Below are 17468 nucleotides of genomic sequence, written 5' to 3'. Positions count from 1 at the left end.
AACCCTCAACAAAGCTACACTAATAAAACTTTCAACCACAAGAGACATGCCCACAAGAAATTCACACCACTTGGTGAACAAATCTTGTCTTGGAGACTATTTTCAAGCTAAAATATCTCTTGAGATCTTGTAAACAAAGTGTGCAAAAGTTCCTTCTTGGTTCAGAACAGTTTGTTTTTAAAGGGGACCAAAAATGGGCTTCATTAATGCTTCCAACGGATAGAAGGCAGATGAAGAGTCAGCTAGCCGTTGGGGCTGTCGGACTTCCGATGACCAAATCATTGTCCGAACCTATCGTCCGAAAATAGCCAAGTTGTAGTTCGGACGTCCGATGCGTTTTTATCGTCCGACAGCATCAGCGTCCGATCGTCGTCAGAGAGTTGGCAAGTCTTCTTGGAATTTTTCGGACGTCCGACGCGGCTGATGTGCGTCCGAGGCATGCGTCCGATCCTTCCGGACGTCCGACGCTTCCTTATGAGCGTCCGACAGAGCTTCCTTCTTGATGTTCTTTATCTTTTCGGACGTCTGACAGATTCCTTCGGACGTCCGACATGAGTGTCCTGTTTTTGCTTCTTCTTGTGGTTGATTTTCATTTCTTGACATATTCGTACCAGATTCTTTGATAGGCAAAAAACACTTATATTTAAAGAGAGTTAGATAAACATTTCCAAGTACTTTGTGATCATCAAAATCAAGAATAACATTTGATTTAATATGTAAGAATACATACCTTGTGTTGAGTATCACCGACGCCCCGAAAATTAGGAGATTGTTTGTAAATAAGATACTAAAGTGTATTTCTTTGGGTTTGATTTAAAACCTTATTTTGTTTTAAAAAGATTAGAAACCCTAAAATTTTAATCAAAAAAAACCCTAGTTTACTTGTGATTAACTGGTTTCCTTCAATATCTCATCTTTTAATAGAAACTCTAAATTCAATTTATGGAATTGGAAAATCCCTCATGTTATTTTAAAAATGTCCCTTTATTTGGAAATTATTATTTTTATTAAGGCTTGCTACCCCATTTATTCCACGATAAGTGTAAATAAACCTAGAAAGTAGGTTTTCACCTTTGGTTTTAAGATCGGAGTAAAATTAGGGTTTTCGCAATTTTTCACCGGATGAATTTTCGGTACAAAGTAAGGATTAAATTTGGAGATTAAAAGTGACTTTTAAGTGAGAAATAATATGTGAGTAGTAGCAATTATATAAGGTTAGTGAATGGGAAGTAAAAACCCTAGTATGTGAGTTTTAAGAAAAACGGCGCCAACCGGCGGGTCCCGCGCACTACCGTTTGAACGCACCACTTGACCACCACTTTCTTACTGTATAAGCTCATTACTAATTGAGCAAAATATCTTCCCCCTCATGATGATAGCTTGACCGAATGTGTGGCTCAAATGCAAGGAAGAAAGAGAAAATTTTGTGGTTGAGATTAAACCAAGTGTTAGCCAAACTTGTGGCTAGAATTAATTCTTATCTTTCCATCTTCTTATAAGACAAACTTAGCTTCATTTCCTTCCATTTCTGCATCATTCCAGCCGACCAAGAGAGAGAGAGAAGTGAGAGCTTGAGCAACCACATTCCTTCTTGATTCACACCAACCAAGTGCTAAGCTAGAAATCTAAACCGATTGATTGCAAGTTTGGAAGCTTGGGAAGCTAAGGAACCAAGAAATTTCAAAGGAAGTGAACTATCACTCATCCAAGCCTTGTTTTTGAGGTATTCAATCTGATCATGGTCCTTGATCTTTTAAATCTTGTGTTAAGATGTTATTTAGCTTAAGTTTTGGCTTGATTTCAAGATGAGCAAGTGATTGTGATGATTATTGGATGAAATAATCAAATCAGGGTTTTGGGGATTTGCTGCCAAACTTGATGTGTGACTCACATATGTTGTAATTAAGGTTATATAAAGGGTTTTGGTAGTGATTAGAACAAGAAATTGAGGAAAGTTACATTAAAAACTGAAAATCCCAGAAATCTGGAAAATTGTTCTTCCATTCTGCCCGTTTTTGTAGCCCTATGTTAGAGGCCTAATTGGCCTTTGGTCAAAACATGAAAGTTGTTCAGAATGGTATTTTATAGGTGCCCACAAAATTTCAGCTCATTTGGAGCATCGTAGCTTGTGAAAAGACGAAAATACCCTCGCTGATCTAGGTCACTTTCCAGAATTCCGCGTGGACAGTTCAGTCCTTTTGATTGAGTTTATTCACTATGATCCGTTTAGATTTAGCCTTTCACCGAAACATGAAAGTTTTATTACCCTGTCTTAGCTTCGTAACGCCTCCAAGAACACCTTAATTGGATCTTGGTAGACTGAGATATGGTCATGTGAGTGAAATGCGGCTGATTAGCCGAATAGTTGAAACCAGGTTACATGAGTTGGGAATTTGATCAGGTTACATTGAAAATTTGACTGAGTGCTCTTCATGAAAGTTGTAGTGTTCTGAAGTAGCTTTAAAATTCCTCTAAGAACACCTGAATTGGATTTTTGTACACTGAGTTATGTTCATTACAGTGTTCTGCGTTTAAACAGCCGACGAATTAGTTTCTGGTTTAGTAATTCGAGAATTTGACCAAGTTACATTAGAAACTGGACTAAGTGACCTTCATGAATATTGTAGCTCTGTATCTTAGCTTCGAAACGGCATAGGTTTCATTTTAATCCGATAAGCGTAGCCTCGGATATGTTATTTCCGCATTTGTACGTCAAATCTGTTTTGAACTAAATTGAATTTCTGCACTTGTACTTAATACGATTCTTGTTATTATGATATTGTGAGCCTATGGAACGGCTCTTGACATGAATTGCTGATATGTATAATGTTGGGTTGTGTTTGAGAAAAACAATGAAGCCTAAAAGGCTGGAAAATTAGGTAAACACAAAGGGCATGCTGCCCGAATTTTTACTCGAGGACTAGAAAACTATATTAGCGACTTGAGTGAAGGTTAAGTATTTATCACTTGAACTAGTAAAGACCTTTGCTACTATGTTTCTTGAGTGTTATATGTTAAGACTTGGTCGAGCTCGTACCTTGAGGAAAAGACTTAATGGCCAATGTAAACTTGTATTTCCATGTACTTTCAACTCAAGTGTTATTTCCAAGTATTTATGCTACAAAACCTTATGATTTGAAAAGCGAGCAAGTGTTTCGCGAGTGTCTTTCAAATGAATTTCAATTGGTCGATTTTTAATGAATGGAATGTTAACGTTTCGAATTCGACTCGTGTTTCAAAGTTCTCAAACTGGAATTTTTATCGCAGATCTGGACTCCAAGCCTGGAGTGTAATTGAACGTGAATAATTGAAGCACTATATCTTTTGGTGAGTGCTTTCAAATACCGAATTGCACTAGATACTTGAACTTGATACGTGACCAATATGAGTACATGTTATATACGTGAATTGTTAGGGCAAGAGTGTACTTTATCGCACTTGCCCTTACGTGATATACTTGTTTATTGTTGCAATTGACTTGATATACTTGTTTATGGTGCGCGCACTTCCTGGAATTCCAGAAACCCTGCGGCAAGTTACTTGAGTCGAGCCGGCAAGGGCTTGGTCGATTGGGTAACGAACCCTGGGTCTCTTGTTTTGTCGAGTGGAGTGATATCTCCTCGGCTAAACGGTATACTCGAGTATTACCACACGTGTTTATTGAGGATTTTGGGCCCAGTAGGGGGTGAACGGTGGACGGAGAGTCGTGTAAGTGGTGTTCTACTGGATTGGTTACCTACTTAAAAGTTGACGGAGTGTCAACTGTTACTTGATCAAGCTCTGGAGATGCAATGGAAATTTGGCTCCTGAGAGCCTTCCGTATCCTTATACTTGAAAGTGATTATTGCTTATTGGATTGCTGTTCCTTTTGAAAATCGAAAAGCACTTTATACGTGCTCATTTGGAAATTTGCTACTTGAAATATTATTGTCCACTCTTATGAGTTTTGATGCCGTTAACTTGCTACATGGATATTCATACTTTTAAAATGGGCAATTTGTTATTTGAAACCTCACTGGGCTTTTAGCTCATTCCACGCTATTTGTTTTCCTTACAGGAATACGAGTGAGGCGTGAGTCGTGAACAGACTAGCGTAGTCTAGTTGCTCTTGAAATTGTTTTGACTTTTGACTTGTACTCGCGCTATTCCTCGAATGGAACATGTTGTACTTGGATTGTATACATTTTGAACTAGTTTGGTGTATTGAGGCTTTGTACCTCGATTTCTATCAATGTAAATTATAAGCTTGAATTGTGAATGTTATTTATGGTTCATGGATGTGTGTACATGACTCGATTGAGATAGTGAGTGAGTCCTGGCGAGAGCTGGGCAGGCGGTCCGCCGAACCCTTTGGTACGCCTTAGGTGGAGGTGGGGTCGTCACAGATGGTATCAGAGCTCCTATTGAGCTCGTGCCGGGAGAAGGTTCTCGGACTGTGGGGATTGACTTGTTAAGTGTGGAATGATTGTCTATTGTTGGAGATTTTAGATATGTATGCTGGGTAGGAATCTCTAATACGGGTGATTTACTCTTGGGACCGGCCGGCTCGAGTTGTGAATTACCTTATTGTGGATTCTTGTCCCCGAATACCAAAGAGTGACACCTTCACGATAAGCTGAGATCTCACGTAATATTGAGATAAATTTGGATTGTGAAAGCAAAGGCACGGGGAATGTGAATAGTATGGACGTGAAATATATTGAAGATATTCATGGGATTTGGGATCCTTCTTATCCACGTGTTACGAGCCTTGATTAAGTGTAGTACCTGAGTGATACGTAAGATTAATGCTCTATAAGTTATGCGACTTGTTTTGATTAAATGTGTTATATTGCCTATGATTTAGAAGGGTCTAAGTCAAGAGTGCCAGCTAGAATGTACTCCCTGGATCAACAGGCTTTACCTGAACCATTGGAGATAGTAGAAGGTACGATTCGTGTTTACTATTGTTTAACCAAATATTGACTATAGTGAAACCTGAGAGCTGGAAATGAATATATAAGGAAAATACCCTACATTATTTCGAGGTGCATGTATGAATTTCGAGGACGAAATTCTTTTAAGGAGGGGAGAGTGTGACGCCCCGAAAATTAGGAGATTGTTTGTAAATAAGATACTAAAGTGTATTTCTTTGGGTTTGATTTAAAACCTTATTTTGTTTTAAAAAGATTAGAAACCCTAAAATTTTAATCAAAAAAAACCCTAGTTTACTTGTGATTAACTGGTTTCCTTCAATATCTCATCTTTTAATAGAAACTCTAAATTCAATTTATGGAATTGGAAAATCCCTCATGTTATTTTAAAAATGTCCCTTTATTTGGAAATTATTATTTTTATTAAGGCTTGCTACCCCATTTATTCCACGATAAGTGTAAATAAACCTAGAAAGTAGGTTTTCACCTTTGGTTTTAAGATCGGAGTAAAATTAGGGTTTTCGCAATTTTTCACCGGATGAATTTTCGGTACAAAGTAAGGATTAAATTTGGAGATTAAAAGTGACTTTTAAGTGAGAAATAATATGTGAGTAGTAGCAATGATATAAGGTTAGTGAATGGGAAGTAAAAACCCTAGTATGTGAGTTTTAAGAAAAACGGCGCCAACCGGCGGGTCCCGCGCACTACCGTTTGAACGCACCACTTGACCACCACTTTCTTACTGTATAAGCTCATTACTAATTGAGCAAAATATCTTCCCCCTCATGATGATAGCTTGACCGAATGTGTGGCTCAAATGCAAGGAAGAAAGAGAAAATTTTGTGGTTGAGATTAAACCAAGTGTTAGCCAAACTTGTGGCTAGAATTAATTCTTATCTTTCCATCTTCTTATAAGACAAACTTAGCTTCATTTCCTTCCATTTCTGCATCATTCCAGCCGACCAAGAGAGAGAGAGAAGTGAGAGCTTGAGCAACCACATTCCTTCTTGATTCACACCAACCAAGTGCTAAGCTAGAAATCTAAACCGATTGATTGCAAGTTTGGAAGCTTGGGAAGCTAAGGAACCAAGAAATTTCAAAGGAAGTGAACTATCACTCATCCAAGCCTTGTTTTTGAGGTATTCAATCTGATCATGGTCCTTGATCTTTTAAATCTTGTGTTAAGATGTTATTTAGCTTAAGTTTTGGCTTGATTTCAAGATGAGCAAGTGATTGTGATGATTATTGGATGAAATAATCAAATCAGGGTTTTGGGGATTTGCTGCCAAACTTGATGTGTGACTCACATATGTTGTAATTAAGGTTATATAAAGGGTTTTGGTAGTGATTAGAACAAGAAATTGAGGAAAGTTACATTAAAAACTGAAAATCCCAGAAATCTGGAAAATTGTTCTTCCATTCTGCCCGTTTTTGTAGCCCTATGTTAGAGGCCTAATTGGCCTTTGGTCAAAACATGAAAGTTGTTCAGAATGGTATTTTATAGGTGCCCACAAAATTTCAGCTCATTTGGAGCATCGTAGCTTGTGAAAAGACGAAAATACCCTCGCTGATCTAGGTCACTTTCCAGAATTCCGCGTGGACAGTTCAGTCCTTTTGATTGAGTTTATTCACTATGATCCGTTTAGATTTAGCCTTTCACCGAAACATGAAAGTTTTATTACCCTGTCTTAGCTTCGTAACGCCTCCAAGAACACCTTAATTGGATCTTGGTAGACTGAGATATGGTCATGTGAGTGAAATGCGGCTGATTAGCCGAATAGTTGAAACCAGGTTACATGAGTTGGGAATTTGATCAGGTTACATTGAAAATTTGACTGAGTGCTCTTCATGAAAGTTGTAGTGTTCTGAAGTAGCTTTAAAATTCCTCTAAGAACACCTGAATTGGATTTTTGTACACTGAGTTATGTTCATTACAGTGTTCTGCGTTTAAACAGCCGACGAATTAGTTTCTGGTTTAGTAATTCGAGAATTTGACCAAGTTACATTAGAAACTGGACTAAGTGACCTTCATGAATATTGTAGCTCTGTATCTTAGCTTCGAAACGGCATAGGTTTCATTTTAATCCGATAAGCGTAGCCTCGGATATGTTATTTCCGCATTTGTACGTCAAATCTGTTTTGAACTAAATTGAATTTCTGCACTTGTACTTAATACGATTCTTGTTATTATGATATTGTGAGCCTATGGAACGGCTCTTGACATGAATTGCTGATATGTATAATGTTGGGTTGTGTTTGAGAAAAACAATGAAGCCTAAAAGGCTGGAAAATTAGGTAAACACAAAGGGCATGCTGCCCGAATTTTTACTCGAGGACTAGAAAACTATATTAGCGACTTGAGTGAAGGTTAAGTATTTATCACTTGAACTAGTAAAGACCTTTGCTACTATGTTTCTTGAGTGTTATATGTTAAGACTTGGTCGAGCTCGTACCTTGAGGAAAAGACTTAATGGCCAATGTAAACTTGTATTTCCATGTACTTTCAACTCAAGTGTTATTTCCAAGTATTTATGCTACAAAACCTTATGATTTGAAAAGCGAGCAAGTGTTTCGCGAGTGTCTTTCAAATGAATTTCAATTGGTCGATTTTTAATGAATGGAATGTTAACGTTTCGAATTCGACTCGTGTTTCAAAGTTCTCAAACTGGAATTTTTATCGCAGATCTGGACTCCAAGCCTGGAGTGTAATTGAACGTGAATAATTGAAGCACTATATCTTTTGGTGAGTGCTTTCAAATACCGAATTGCACTAGATACTTGAACTTGATACGTGACCAATATGAGTACATGTTATATACGTGAATTGTTAGGGCAAGAGTGTACTTTATCGCACTTGCCCTTACGTGATATACTTGTTTATTGTTGCAATTGACTTGATATACTTGTTTATGGTGCGCGCACTTCCTGGAATTCCAGAAACCCTGCGGCAAGTTACTTGAGTCGAGCCGGCAAGGGCTTGGTCGATTGGGTAACGAACCCTGGGTCTCTTGTTTTGTCGAGTGGAGTGATATCTCCTCGGCTAAACGGTATACTCGAGTATTACCACACGTGTTTATTGAGGATTTTGGGCCCAGTAGGGGGTGAACGGTGGACGGAGAGTCGTGTAAGTGGTGTTCTACTGGATTGGTTACCTACTTAAAAGTTGACGGAGTGTCAACTGTTACTTGATCAAGCTCTGGAGATGCAATGGAAATTTGGCTCCTGAGAGCCTTCCGTATCCTTATACTTGAAAGTGATTATTGCTTATTGGATTGCTGTTCCTTTTGAAAATCGAAAAGCACTTTATACGTGCTCATTTGGAAATTTGCTACTTGAAATATTATTGTCCACTCTTATGAGTTTTGATGCCGTTAACTTGCTACATGGATATTCATACTTTTAAAATGGGCAATTTGTTATTTGAAACCTCACTGGGCTTTTAGCTCATTCCACGCTATTTGTTTTCCTTACAGGAATACGAGTGAGGCGTGAGTCGTGAACAGACTAGCGTAGTCTAGTTGCTCTTGAAATTGTTTTGACTTTTGACTTGTACTCGCGCTATTCCTCGAATGGAACATGTTGTACTTGGATTGTATACATTTTGAACTAGTTTGGTGTATTGAGGCTTTGTACCTCGATTTCTATCAATGTAAATTATAAGCTTGAATTGTGAATGTTATTTATGGTTCATGGATGTGTGTACATGACTCGATTGAGATAGTGAGTGAGTCCTGGCGAGAGCTGGGCAGGCGGTCCGCCGAACCCTTTGGTACGCCTTAGGTGGAGGTGGGGTCGTCACAGATGGTATCAGAGCTCCTATTGAGCTCGTGCCGGGAGAAGGTTCTCGGACTGTGGGGATTGACTTGTTAAGTGTGGAATGATTGTCTATTGTTGGAGATTTTAGATATGTATGCTGGGTAGGAATCTCTAATACGGGTGATTTACTCTTGGGACCGGCCGGCTCGAGTTGTGAATTACCTTATTGTGGATTCTTGTCCCCGAATACCAAAGAGTGACACCTTCACGATAAGCTGAGATCTCACGTAATATTGAGATAAATTTGGATTGTGAAAGCAAAGGCACGGGGAATGTGAATAGTATGGACGTGAAATATATTGAAGATATTCATGGGATTTGGGATCCTTCTTATCCACGTGTTACGAGCCTTGATTAAGTGTAGTACCTGAGTGATACGTAAGATTAATGCTCTATAAGTTATGCGACTTGTTTTGATTAAATGTGTTATATTGCCTATGATTTAGAAGGGTCTAAGTCAAGAGTGCCAGCTAGAATGTACTCCCTGGATCAACAGGCTTTACCTGAACCATTGGAGATAGTAGAAGGTACGATTCGTGTTTACTATTGTTTAACCAAATATTGACTATAGTGAAACCTGAGAGCTGGAAATGAATATATAAGGAAAATACCCTACATTATTTCGAGGTGCATGTATGAATTTCGAGGACGAAATTCTTTTAAGGAGGGGAGAGTGTGACGCCCCGAAAATTAGGAGATTGTTTGTAAATAAGATACTAAAGTGTATTTCTTTGGGTTTGATTTAAAACCTTATTTTGTTTTAAAAAGATTAGAAACCCTAAAATTTTAATCAAAAAAAACCCTAGTTTACTTGTGATTAACTGGTTTCCTTCAATATCTCATCTTTTAATAGAAACTCTAAATTCAATTTATGGAATTGGAAAATCCCTCATGTTATTTTAAAAATGTCCCTTTATTTGGAAATTATTATTTTTATTAAGGCTTGCTACCCCATTTATTCCACGATAAGTGTAAATAAACCTAGAAAGTAGGTTTTCACCTTTGGTTTTAAGATCGGAGTAAAATTAGGGTTTTCGCAATTTTTCACCGGATGAATTTTCGGTACAAAGTAAGGATTAAATTTGGAGATTAAAAGTGACTTTTAAGTGAGAAATAATATGTGAGTAGTAGCAATGATATAAGGTTAGTGAATGGGAAGTAAAAACCCTAGTATGTGAGTTTTAAGAAAAACGGCGCCAACCGGCGGGTCCCGCGCACTACCGTTTGAACGCACCACTTGACCACCACTTTCTTACTGTATAAGCTCATTACTAATTGAGCAAAATATCTTCCCCCTCATGATGATAGCTTGACCGAATGTGTGGCTCAAATGCAAGGAAGAAAGAGAAAATTTTGTGGTTGAGATTAAACCAAGTGTTAGCCAAACTTGTGGCTAGAATTAATTCTTATCTTTCCATCTTCTTATAAGACAAACTTAGCTTCATTTCCTTCCATTTCTGCATCATTCCAGCCGACCAAGAGAGAGAGAGAAGTGAGAGCTTGAGCAACCACATTCCTTCTTGATTCACACCAACCAAGTGCTAAGCTAGAAATCTAAACCGATTGATTGCAAGTTTGGAAGCTTGGGAAGCTAAGGAACCAAGAAATTTCAAAGGAAGTGAACTATCACTCATCCAAGCCTTGTTTTTGAGGTATTCAATCTGATCATGGTCCTTGATCTTTTAAATCTTGTGTTAAGATGTTATTTAGCTTAAGTTTTGGCTTGATTTCAAGATGAGCAAGTGATTGTGATGATTATTGGATGAAATAATCAAATCAGGGTTTTGGGGATTTGCTGCCAAACTTGATGTGTGACTCACATATGTTGTAATTAAGGTTATATAAAGGGTTTTGGTAGTGATTAGAACAAGAAATTGAGGAAAGTTACATTAAAAACTGAAAATCCCAGAAATCTGGAAAATTGTTCTTCCATTCTGCCCGTTTTTGTAGCCCTATGTTAGAGGCCTAATTGGCCTTTGGTCAAAACATGAAAGTTGTTCAGAATGGTATTTTATAGGTGCCCACAAAATTTCAGCTCATTTGGAGCATCGTAGCTTGTGAAAAGACGAAAATACCCTCGCTGATCTAGGTCACTTTCCAGAATTCCGCGTGGACAGTTCAGTCCTTTTGATTGAGTTTATTCACTATGATCCGTTTAGATTTAGCCTTTCACCGAAACATGAAAGTTTTATTACCCTGTCTTAGCTTCGTAACGCCTCCAAGAACACCTTAATTGGATCTTGGTAGACTGAGATATGGTCATGTGAGTGAAATGCGGCTGATTAGCCGAATAGTTGAAACCAGGTTACATGAGTTGGGAATTTGATCAGGTTACATTGAAAATTTGACTGAGTGCTCTTCATGAAAGTTGTAGTGTTCTGAAGTAGCTTTAAAATTCCTCTAAGAACACCTGAATTGGATTTTTGTACACTGAGTTATGTTCATTACAGTGTTCTGCGTTTAAACAGCCGACGAATTAGTTTCTGGTTTAGTAATTCGAGAATTTGACCAAGTTACATTAGAAACTGGACTAAGTGACCTTCATGAATATTGTAGCTCTGTATCTTAGCTTCGAAACGGCATAGGTTTCATTTTAATCCGATAAGCGTAGCCTCGGATATGTTATTTCCGCATTTGTACGTCAAATCTGTTTTGAACTAAATTGAATTTCTGCACTTGTACTTAATACGATTCTTGTTATTATGATATTGTGAGCCTATGGAACGGCTCTTGACATGAATTGCTGATATGTATAATGTTGGGTTGTGTTTGAGAAAAACAATGAAGCCTAAAAGGCTGGAAAATTAGGTAAACACAAAGGGCATGCTGCCCGAATTTTTACTCGAGGACTAGAAAACTATATTAGCGACTTGAGTGAAGGTTAAGTATTTATCACTTGAACTAGTAAAGACCTTTGCTACTATGTTTCTTGAGTGTTATATGTTAAGACTTGGTCGAGCTCGTACCTTGAGGAAAAGACTTAATGGCCAATGTAAACTTGTATTTCCATGTACTTTCAACTCAAGTGTTATTTCCAAGTATTTATGCTACAAAACCTTATGATTTGAAAAGCGAGCAAGTGTTTCGCGAGTGTCTTTCAAATGAATTTCAATTGGTCGATTTTTAATGAATGGAATGTTAACGTTTCGAATTCGACTCGTGTTTCAAAGTTCTCAAACTGGAATTTTTATCGCAGATCTGGACTCCAAGCCTGGAGTGTAATTGAACGTGAATAATTGAAGCACTATATCTTTTGGTGAGTGCTTTCAAATACCGAATTGCACTAGATACTTGAACTTGATACGTGACCAATATGAGTACATGTTATATACGTGAATTGTTAGGGCAAGAGTGTACTTTATCGCACTTGCCCTTACGTGATATACTTGTTTATTGTTGCAATTGACTTGATATACTTGTTTATGGTGCGCGCACTTCCTGGAATTCCAGAAACCCTGCGGCAAGTTACTTGAGTCGAGCCGGCAAGGGCTTGGTCGATTGGGTAACGAACCCTGGGTCTCTTGTTTTGTCGAGTGGAGTGATATCTCCTCGGCTAAACGGTATACTCGAGTATTACCACACGTGTTTATTGAGGATTTTGGGCCCAGTAGGGGGTGAACGGTGGACGGAGAGTCGTGTAAGTGGTGTTCTACTGGATTGGTTACCTACTTAAAAGTTGACGGAGTGTCAACTGTTACTTGATCAAGCTCTGGAGATGCAATGGAAATTTGGCTCCTGAGAGCCTTCCGTATCCTTATACTTGAAAGTGATTATTGCTTATTGGATTGCTGTTCCTTTTGAAAATCGAAAAGCACTTTATACGTGCTCATTTGGAAATTTGCTACTTGAAATATTATTGTCCACTCTTATGAGTTTTGATGCCGTTAACTTGCTACATGGATATTCATACTTTTAAAATGGGCAATTTGTTATTTGAAACCTCACTGGGCTTTTAGCTCATTCCACGCTATTTGTTTTCCTTACAGGAATACGAGTGAGGCGTGAGTCGTGAACAGACTAGCGTAGTCTAGTTGCTCTTGAAATTGTTTTGACTTTTGACTTGTACTCGCGCTATTCCTCGAATGGAACATGTTGTACTTGGATTGTATACATTTTGAACTAGTTTGGTGTATTGAGGCTTTGTACCTCGATTTCTATCAATGTAAATTATAAGCTTGAATTGTGAATGTTATTTATGGTTCATGGATGTGTGTACATGACTCGATTGAGATAGTGAGTGAGTCCTGGCGAGAGCTGGGCAGGCGGTCCGCCGAACCCTTTGGTACGCCTTAGGTGGAGGTGGGGTCGTCACACCCAGTTGCCTTATTACGACTTGTGCTGTAATTGGATTATTTTGAGCCTAGTTGAAGGGCTATTGTGGTAGCATTGCCTATGTATGACATTGGGGCTGATTTGAGAAAAATAATGAAGCTATAAATGGCTGGAAAATAGGTAAACACAAGGGGCATGCCGCCAAATTATCATTAGAGGTATAAACCAGTCTTTGGAGTTTTGGTTCTGTAATCGGTAAATTTGACCTAGATCCATTGAAAACCGGATTGAGTTGTCTTCATGAAAGTTGTAACCCTTTGTCTTAGCTTCGAGACGCTACCTAGTACAGCTTGATCCGATAACCACAGTGCTAGTTATGGTCAAAACCGTGTAACCCGTTTTCATACCATTTTCATTTCCGCGCACGCGCACATGCATTTCTTGGCCGTTTTTGCCGTTTTGGCCGTTTTAGTCCTTATATCCATTTGTGATGGTTGTTTGACTGATGGTTGAGTATAATCTTCTGTCACAGGCAGTGACGAATAGGACGGAGTCGGTGGACCCGTATAAAGTGCCTTGATTTACGTGCTAACTATTTTGAGTGAGTAATTGGGTTTATTTATGTGATAAATTGTCAAGGTGACTTGTATATGTTAAATGGGTACTTAGGCGAGGGTGTACTTTATCTCACTCGATCTAAGCTCATCCTTTGTTTTGATTTAATATGTAAGAATACATACCTTGTGTTGAGTATCACCCTTTTACTGTGTGCTGTTGGGGTGATTACATGACTTGAGTTGAACCCCTTGTACTGTGTGCTGTTGGGGTGAGTACTTTGTTGAGGGATATCATCTATTGAGAGATTGGATATCTCAGGGTTTGGTTCCAACCCGATTCCAAGGGTAGACAGACTATTCGAACCAGCCGGAGCTTGGTCGAAGTTAGTTCTATGCTAACCTTGGGATTTCGTTCTTTGTTAAAGTTTTGTTTAAAGCTAAGTGATTTATTTTGCTCGAGCTGCTGTGTGCTGTTGACTGGCCAGCGGGGGTTGATAAGGTGAACGGGAAAAGTAAGTGGAGTCAACGGACCACGAGTATTTTGGTTGACAGAGTGTCAACAGGCATTCAAGCTCGGGGAATTGAACTGGCTTTGAAGCCACCCGTATCCTACCATTGTGATGTTACATTTCTGTCTATTGATGTGAAATATCTTGGTTTACATGTTTATTTGGATGTGATTTTACGTTTTTAGCCCCCTGATTATTCACTAAGCATATAACTTACCCAATTCCATTTGTTTTCCTTAGCAGGGGGTACGAGCGAGGCGTGAGACTTGTACAGAGTAGTCTAGTTTTGAAATTTTGAATGGTACTCGGTCTAGCACTCGACTAGGGTTGATTGGACTTGGATTGTAAACACATTAATGTATTTGGGCGTGTATAAGCCTTGTAACTGGATCTGAGCATCAATGTATATATTAAGTTTGAACTTGTTGTGTTACTTATTTGCTATGAATGTAAGTTATTTTCTCGAGTTTCGAGTGAGTGAGTCCTGGCGAGAGTTGGGCAGGCGATCTGCTAAACCCTTTGGTACGCCCTAGGGGGAGGTAGGGTCGTCACAAATGGTATCAGAGCCACTTCGCGTGGTCTCTGCGCGGAGTGAGTTTGGGCCAAGTGGTGTTATGGACTTGATTTCGTGAATGGGTGTAAAGGATTAAGTACTCTTTTGAGCATAAGTTACGAATCATGAAACGTTTTAGGTTTAAACCTTTATCGTGGTACTTTGGGGACAATAGTTAGGTATGTCAGGTAGGAATCTCTAATATGGGTGATTTACTCTTGGGACCGGCCGGCTCGAGTTGTGAATTGTCTTATTATGGATTCTCGTACTTGGGTACCAAATAGTGAAGAGCGCTAGAATAAGGGTCTGTATCTTGATTGCACTTGAGGTGAGTTTTGATGGCAAAGGTTAAGGTGTGGACGATTCTAACATTTGACCTAGTCATTGGACTGATCAAGGGGATTGGATCTCGGAGTGTTATCATGGACGAATCTAGCAATCGTCTGGCTAGGGTTTCCATAGAGGGTGTCCAGGTTGTAGAGTACGTCGAGAAATTTGCACGGAAGATTTGTTTCCTTCTCCTATGACTGTGAGGACTTGATAAGTATTTATTTCTTTGTTAAACTTCCCTAGCATATTAGCGTAACTTTTACGTGGTAAGATTTTCTCTCTAGGTAAACTTGTTGTAGTACTATCAGTAAGAGAAAGTCACCTGAGAGTTGGAGGAAAGTTCTATAGCATCAAGTTTTGTGCGAGCAAAGATTAGAATTTCGAGGACGAAATTATTTTAAGGGGGAGAGAGTGTGAGACCCCGAAAATTCACTTGTCTTTATAACCCTTATATGAACTCACTTGCCTTTGATTCTTGGTTGCTTTAATGGTTGAATTTGAGCCAAGGAAGTGAATTTTGTCAAGAAAAGTTTCATATTCTCAAGTTGTTAGAAAATCTTGAAATTTTCGCAGGAGGCTCTGCGCAGCTTTGGGAAATTGGCTATAACTTCGTACAGGAAAGTCGGAATTGTGTTCCGTTTGTTGTATTTAAAACTAGACTCATAGGGATTCCTACTGTATCAAATTCAGAGTTTGATTCAATCCCCAGAAATTCCAAAAAATTGGTAAAGTTGGCTGAAAATTCTATCCTGCACAAGTTACAATAGGAATGTTGTAGTAGCTTATGGTTCAATTTGGACCAACTTATGAACTAAATCTCTTTGAAGTGTCTTCCAAAGACTCTTAGTATTTGAAGTCTAGTTTTTAACAAGCCAAGTTGTACGAATTTTTTATATTTATAACTCAAGTTATGATTTTTGTAAAGGAAGGGCATAAGTTAGGGTTTTTGTGCATACTAGGGTTTGGTGTGTGTTTTTATGTGCATTTTGGTAGTGTGATTGTGAGGACTTGTAAAATCCCTCATATTTTCTTAAAAATTCCCTTTTATTTGGAATCCATTATTTTACAATAGCTTTACTACTCATTCACTTCCTCAATAGTTACAATTAATCATAGAACCAAGGGTTTTCCCTTTACTTTCATCGTTAAGGTAAACTAGGGTTTTTACGTCTTTAGCAGCGTGAGTAATCGGCGCGGGGTATGCACTAGAATTGGTGATTAAGAGTGAGTTTTAGATAAGAAAAAGTGTGTGATTAGAAGTAATAATAATAAGTTAGTGAATTATAAGTTAAAACCCTAGTATGTGCGAAATAAGGAAAAACGGTGTGAACCGAAGTGTACCGTTTGTTACCGAGTGAGTACACCACTTGAACATTTCTTTATTACATTAATCTCCTTGTTATTAATTGACCAAAATCAGACCTAAATATCTTCTTAATGTAGCCGAAATTTTGGACTAAAAACAAGAGAGAAAAGAAAAAAATTGACTTCCAATCAAAAGGTGACGCTTGTCTAATTTTGACCCAAATGAATTCCTATCATCTTAACCTTCTTGAAGCTTCATTTCAGCCACCATTTCTGGACATTCCAGCCGTGAGGGTGAGAGAGAAAAGAGGGAAGAAACCATTCAATTTCCATCTTGATTTTTAGCTTGATTTGAGTGAAAATCCAAAATCTAAACCGATTAAACTCTCCCTTTAGTTCTTAAGAAGCTTTGTGTGGTGTAACTTTGGAGGGAAAGGTTGTGATTCTCTCTTGCAAGAAGCTTTGGTGAGGTATTATGGTTTCCCATCCTTTTCTTGCATTTAATCTTGTTAAAGTTTAGTTAGAAGCTCTTAATCTTGCCTTATGACGGTAAATTTGTTAGTTTGGAATGAGATGTTGGAGTATGCAGCTAGGGTTTACATTTTCAGCCTTGATTATGGTTATTTATCTAGTAATGGATTTTATAGAGTTAGTAATTGTTGGTTTTGATGATTGAATGCTTATTGGATATGAAATTCTAGAGGAAAAGTTCAAATTCCAGAAATTGAAACTAACCTGTTTAGCTTCTGACCTATTTAATTCGTCCATGCTAGAGACCTAATTAAGCTTAGATCAAAACATGAAAGTTGTAGAAAATGATGTTATATATCTACCTGAAAAATTTCAGCTGAATCGGAGCACTGTATCATGTGAAATGATAGAAATACCCCTGACTGCCAAATGCCCTGTTTTGTGGACAGTTTTCTATCTTCTCGGTGATTGCACATTTTGATATTGAAAACGCACAAATTGGTTGTTTATGTCTTCATAAGACTTGTATTTCTCTGTCTTAACTTCGAAACTATTTGCCTTTAAACTTGATTCCCAGTTGCCTTATTACGACTTGTGCTGTAATTGGATTATTTTGAGCCTAGTTGAAGGGCTATTGTGGTAGCATTGCCTATGTATGACATTGGGGCTGATTTGAGAAAAATAATGAAGCTATAAATGGCTGGAAAATAGGTAAACACAAGGGGCATGCCGCCAAATTTTC

General features: G+C 38.3%; 3 long non-coding RNA genes across 3 annotated transcripts; all 3 read left to right on the top strand.

The window, feature by feature from the left end:
• Positions 1-1542: 1542 nt before the first annotated feature.
• LOC140037286 (uncharacterized) lies at positions 1543-4180 on the top strand. The gene is made up of 3 exons (XR_011841209.1): positions 1543-1723; positions 3268-3327; positions 4058-4180. It is a non-coding gene; the product is annotated as an uncharacterized lncRNA (long non-coding RNA).
• A 1691-nt stretch (positions 4181-5871) lies between these two features.
• Positions 5872-8509, top strand: LOC140037285 (uncharacterized). Its single transcript, XR_011841208.1, has 3 exons — positions 5872-6052; positions 7597-7656; positions 8387-8509. It is a non-coding gene; the product is annotated as an uncharacterized lncRNA (long non-coding RNA).
• Positions 8510-10200: 1691 nt separating this feature from the next.
• On the top strand, positions 10201-12838 carry LOC140037284 (uncharacterized). Its single transcript, XR_011841207.1, has 3 exons — positions 10201-10381; positions 11926-11985; positions 12716-12838. It is a non-coding gene; the product is annotated as an uncharacterized lncRNA (long non-coding RNA).
• Positions 12839-17468: the final 4630 nt, after the last annotated feature.

The sequence above is a fragment of the Coffea arabica genome, chromosome 2e, assembly GCF_036785885.1.
Source record: "Coffea arabica cultivar ET-39 chromosome 2e, Coffea Arabica ET-39 HiFi, whole genome shotgun sequence".
Classification (NCBI taxonomy): domain Eukaryota; kingdom Viridiplantae; phylum Streptophyta; class Magnoliopsida; order Gentianales; family Rubiaceae; genus Coffea; species Coffea arabica.
Note: the sequence above shows the minus strand (reverse complement) of the source record. Positions and strands in the feature narration are given on the sequence as shown.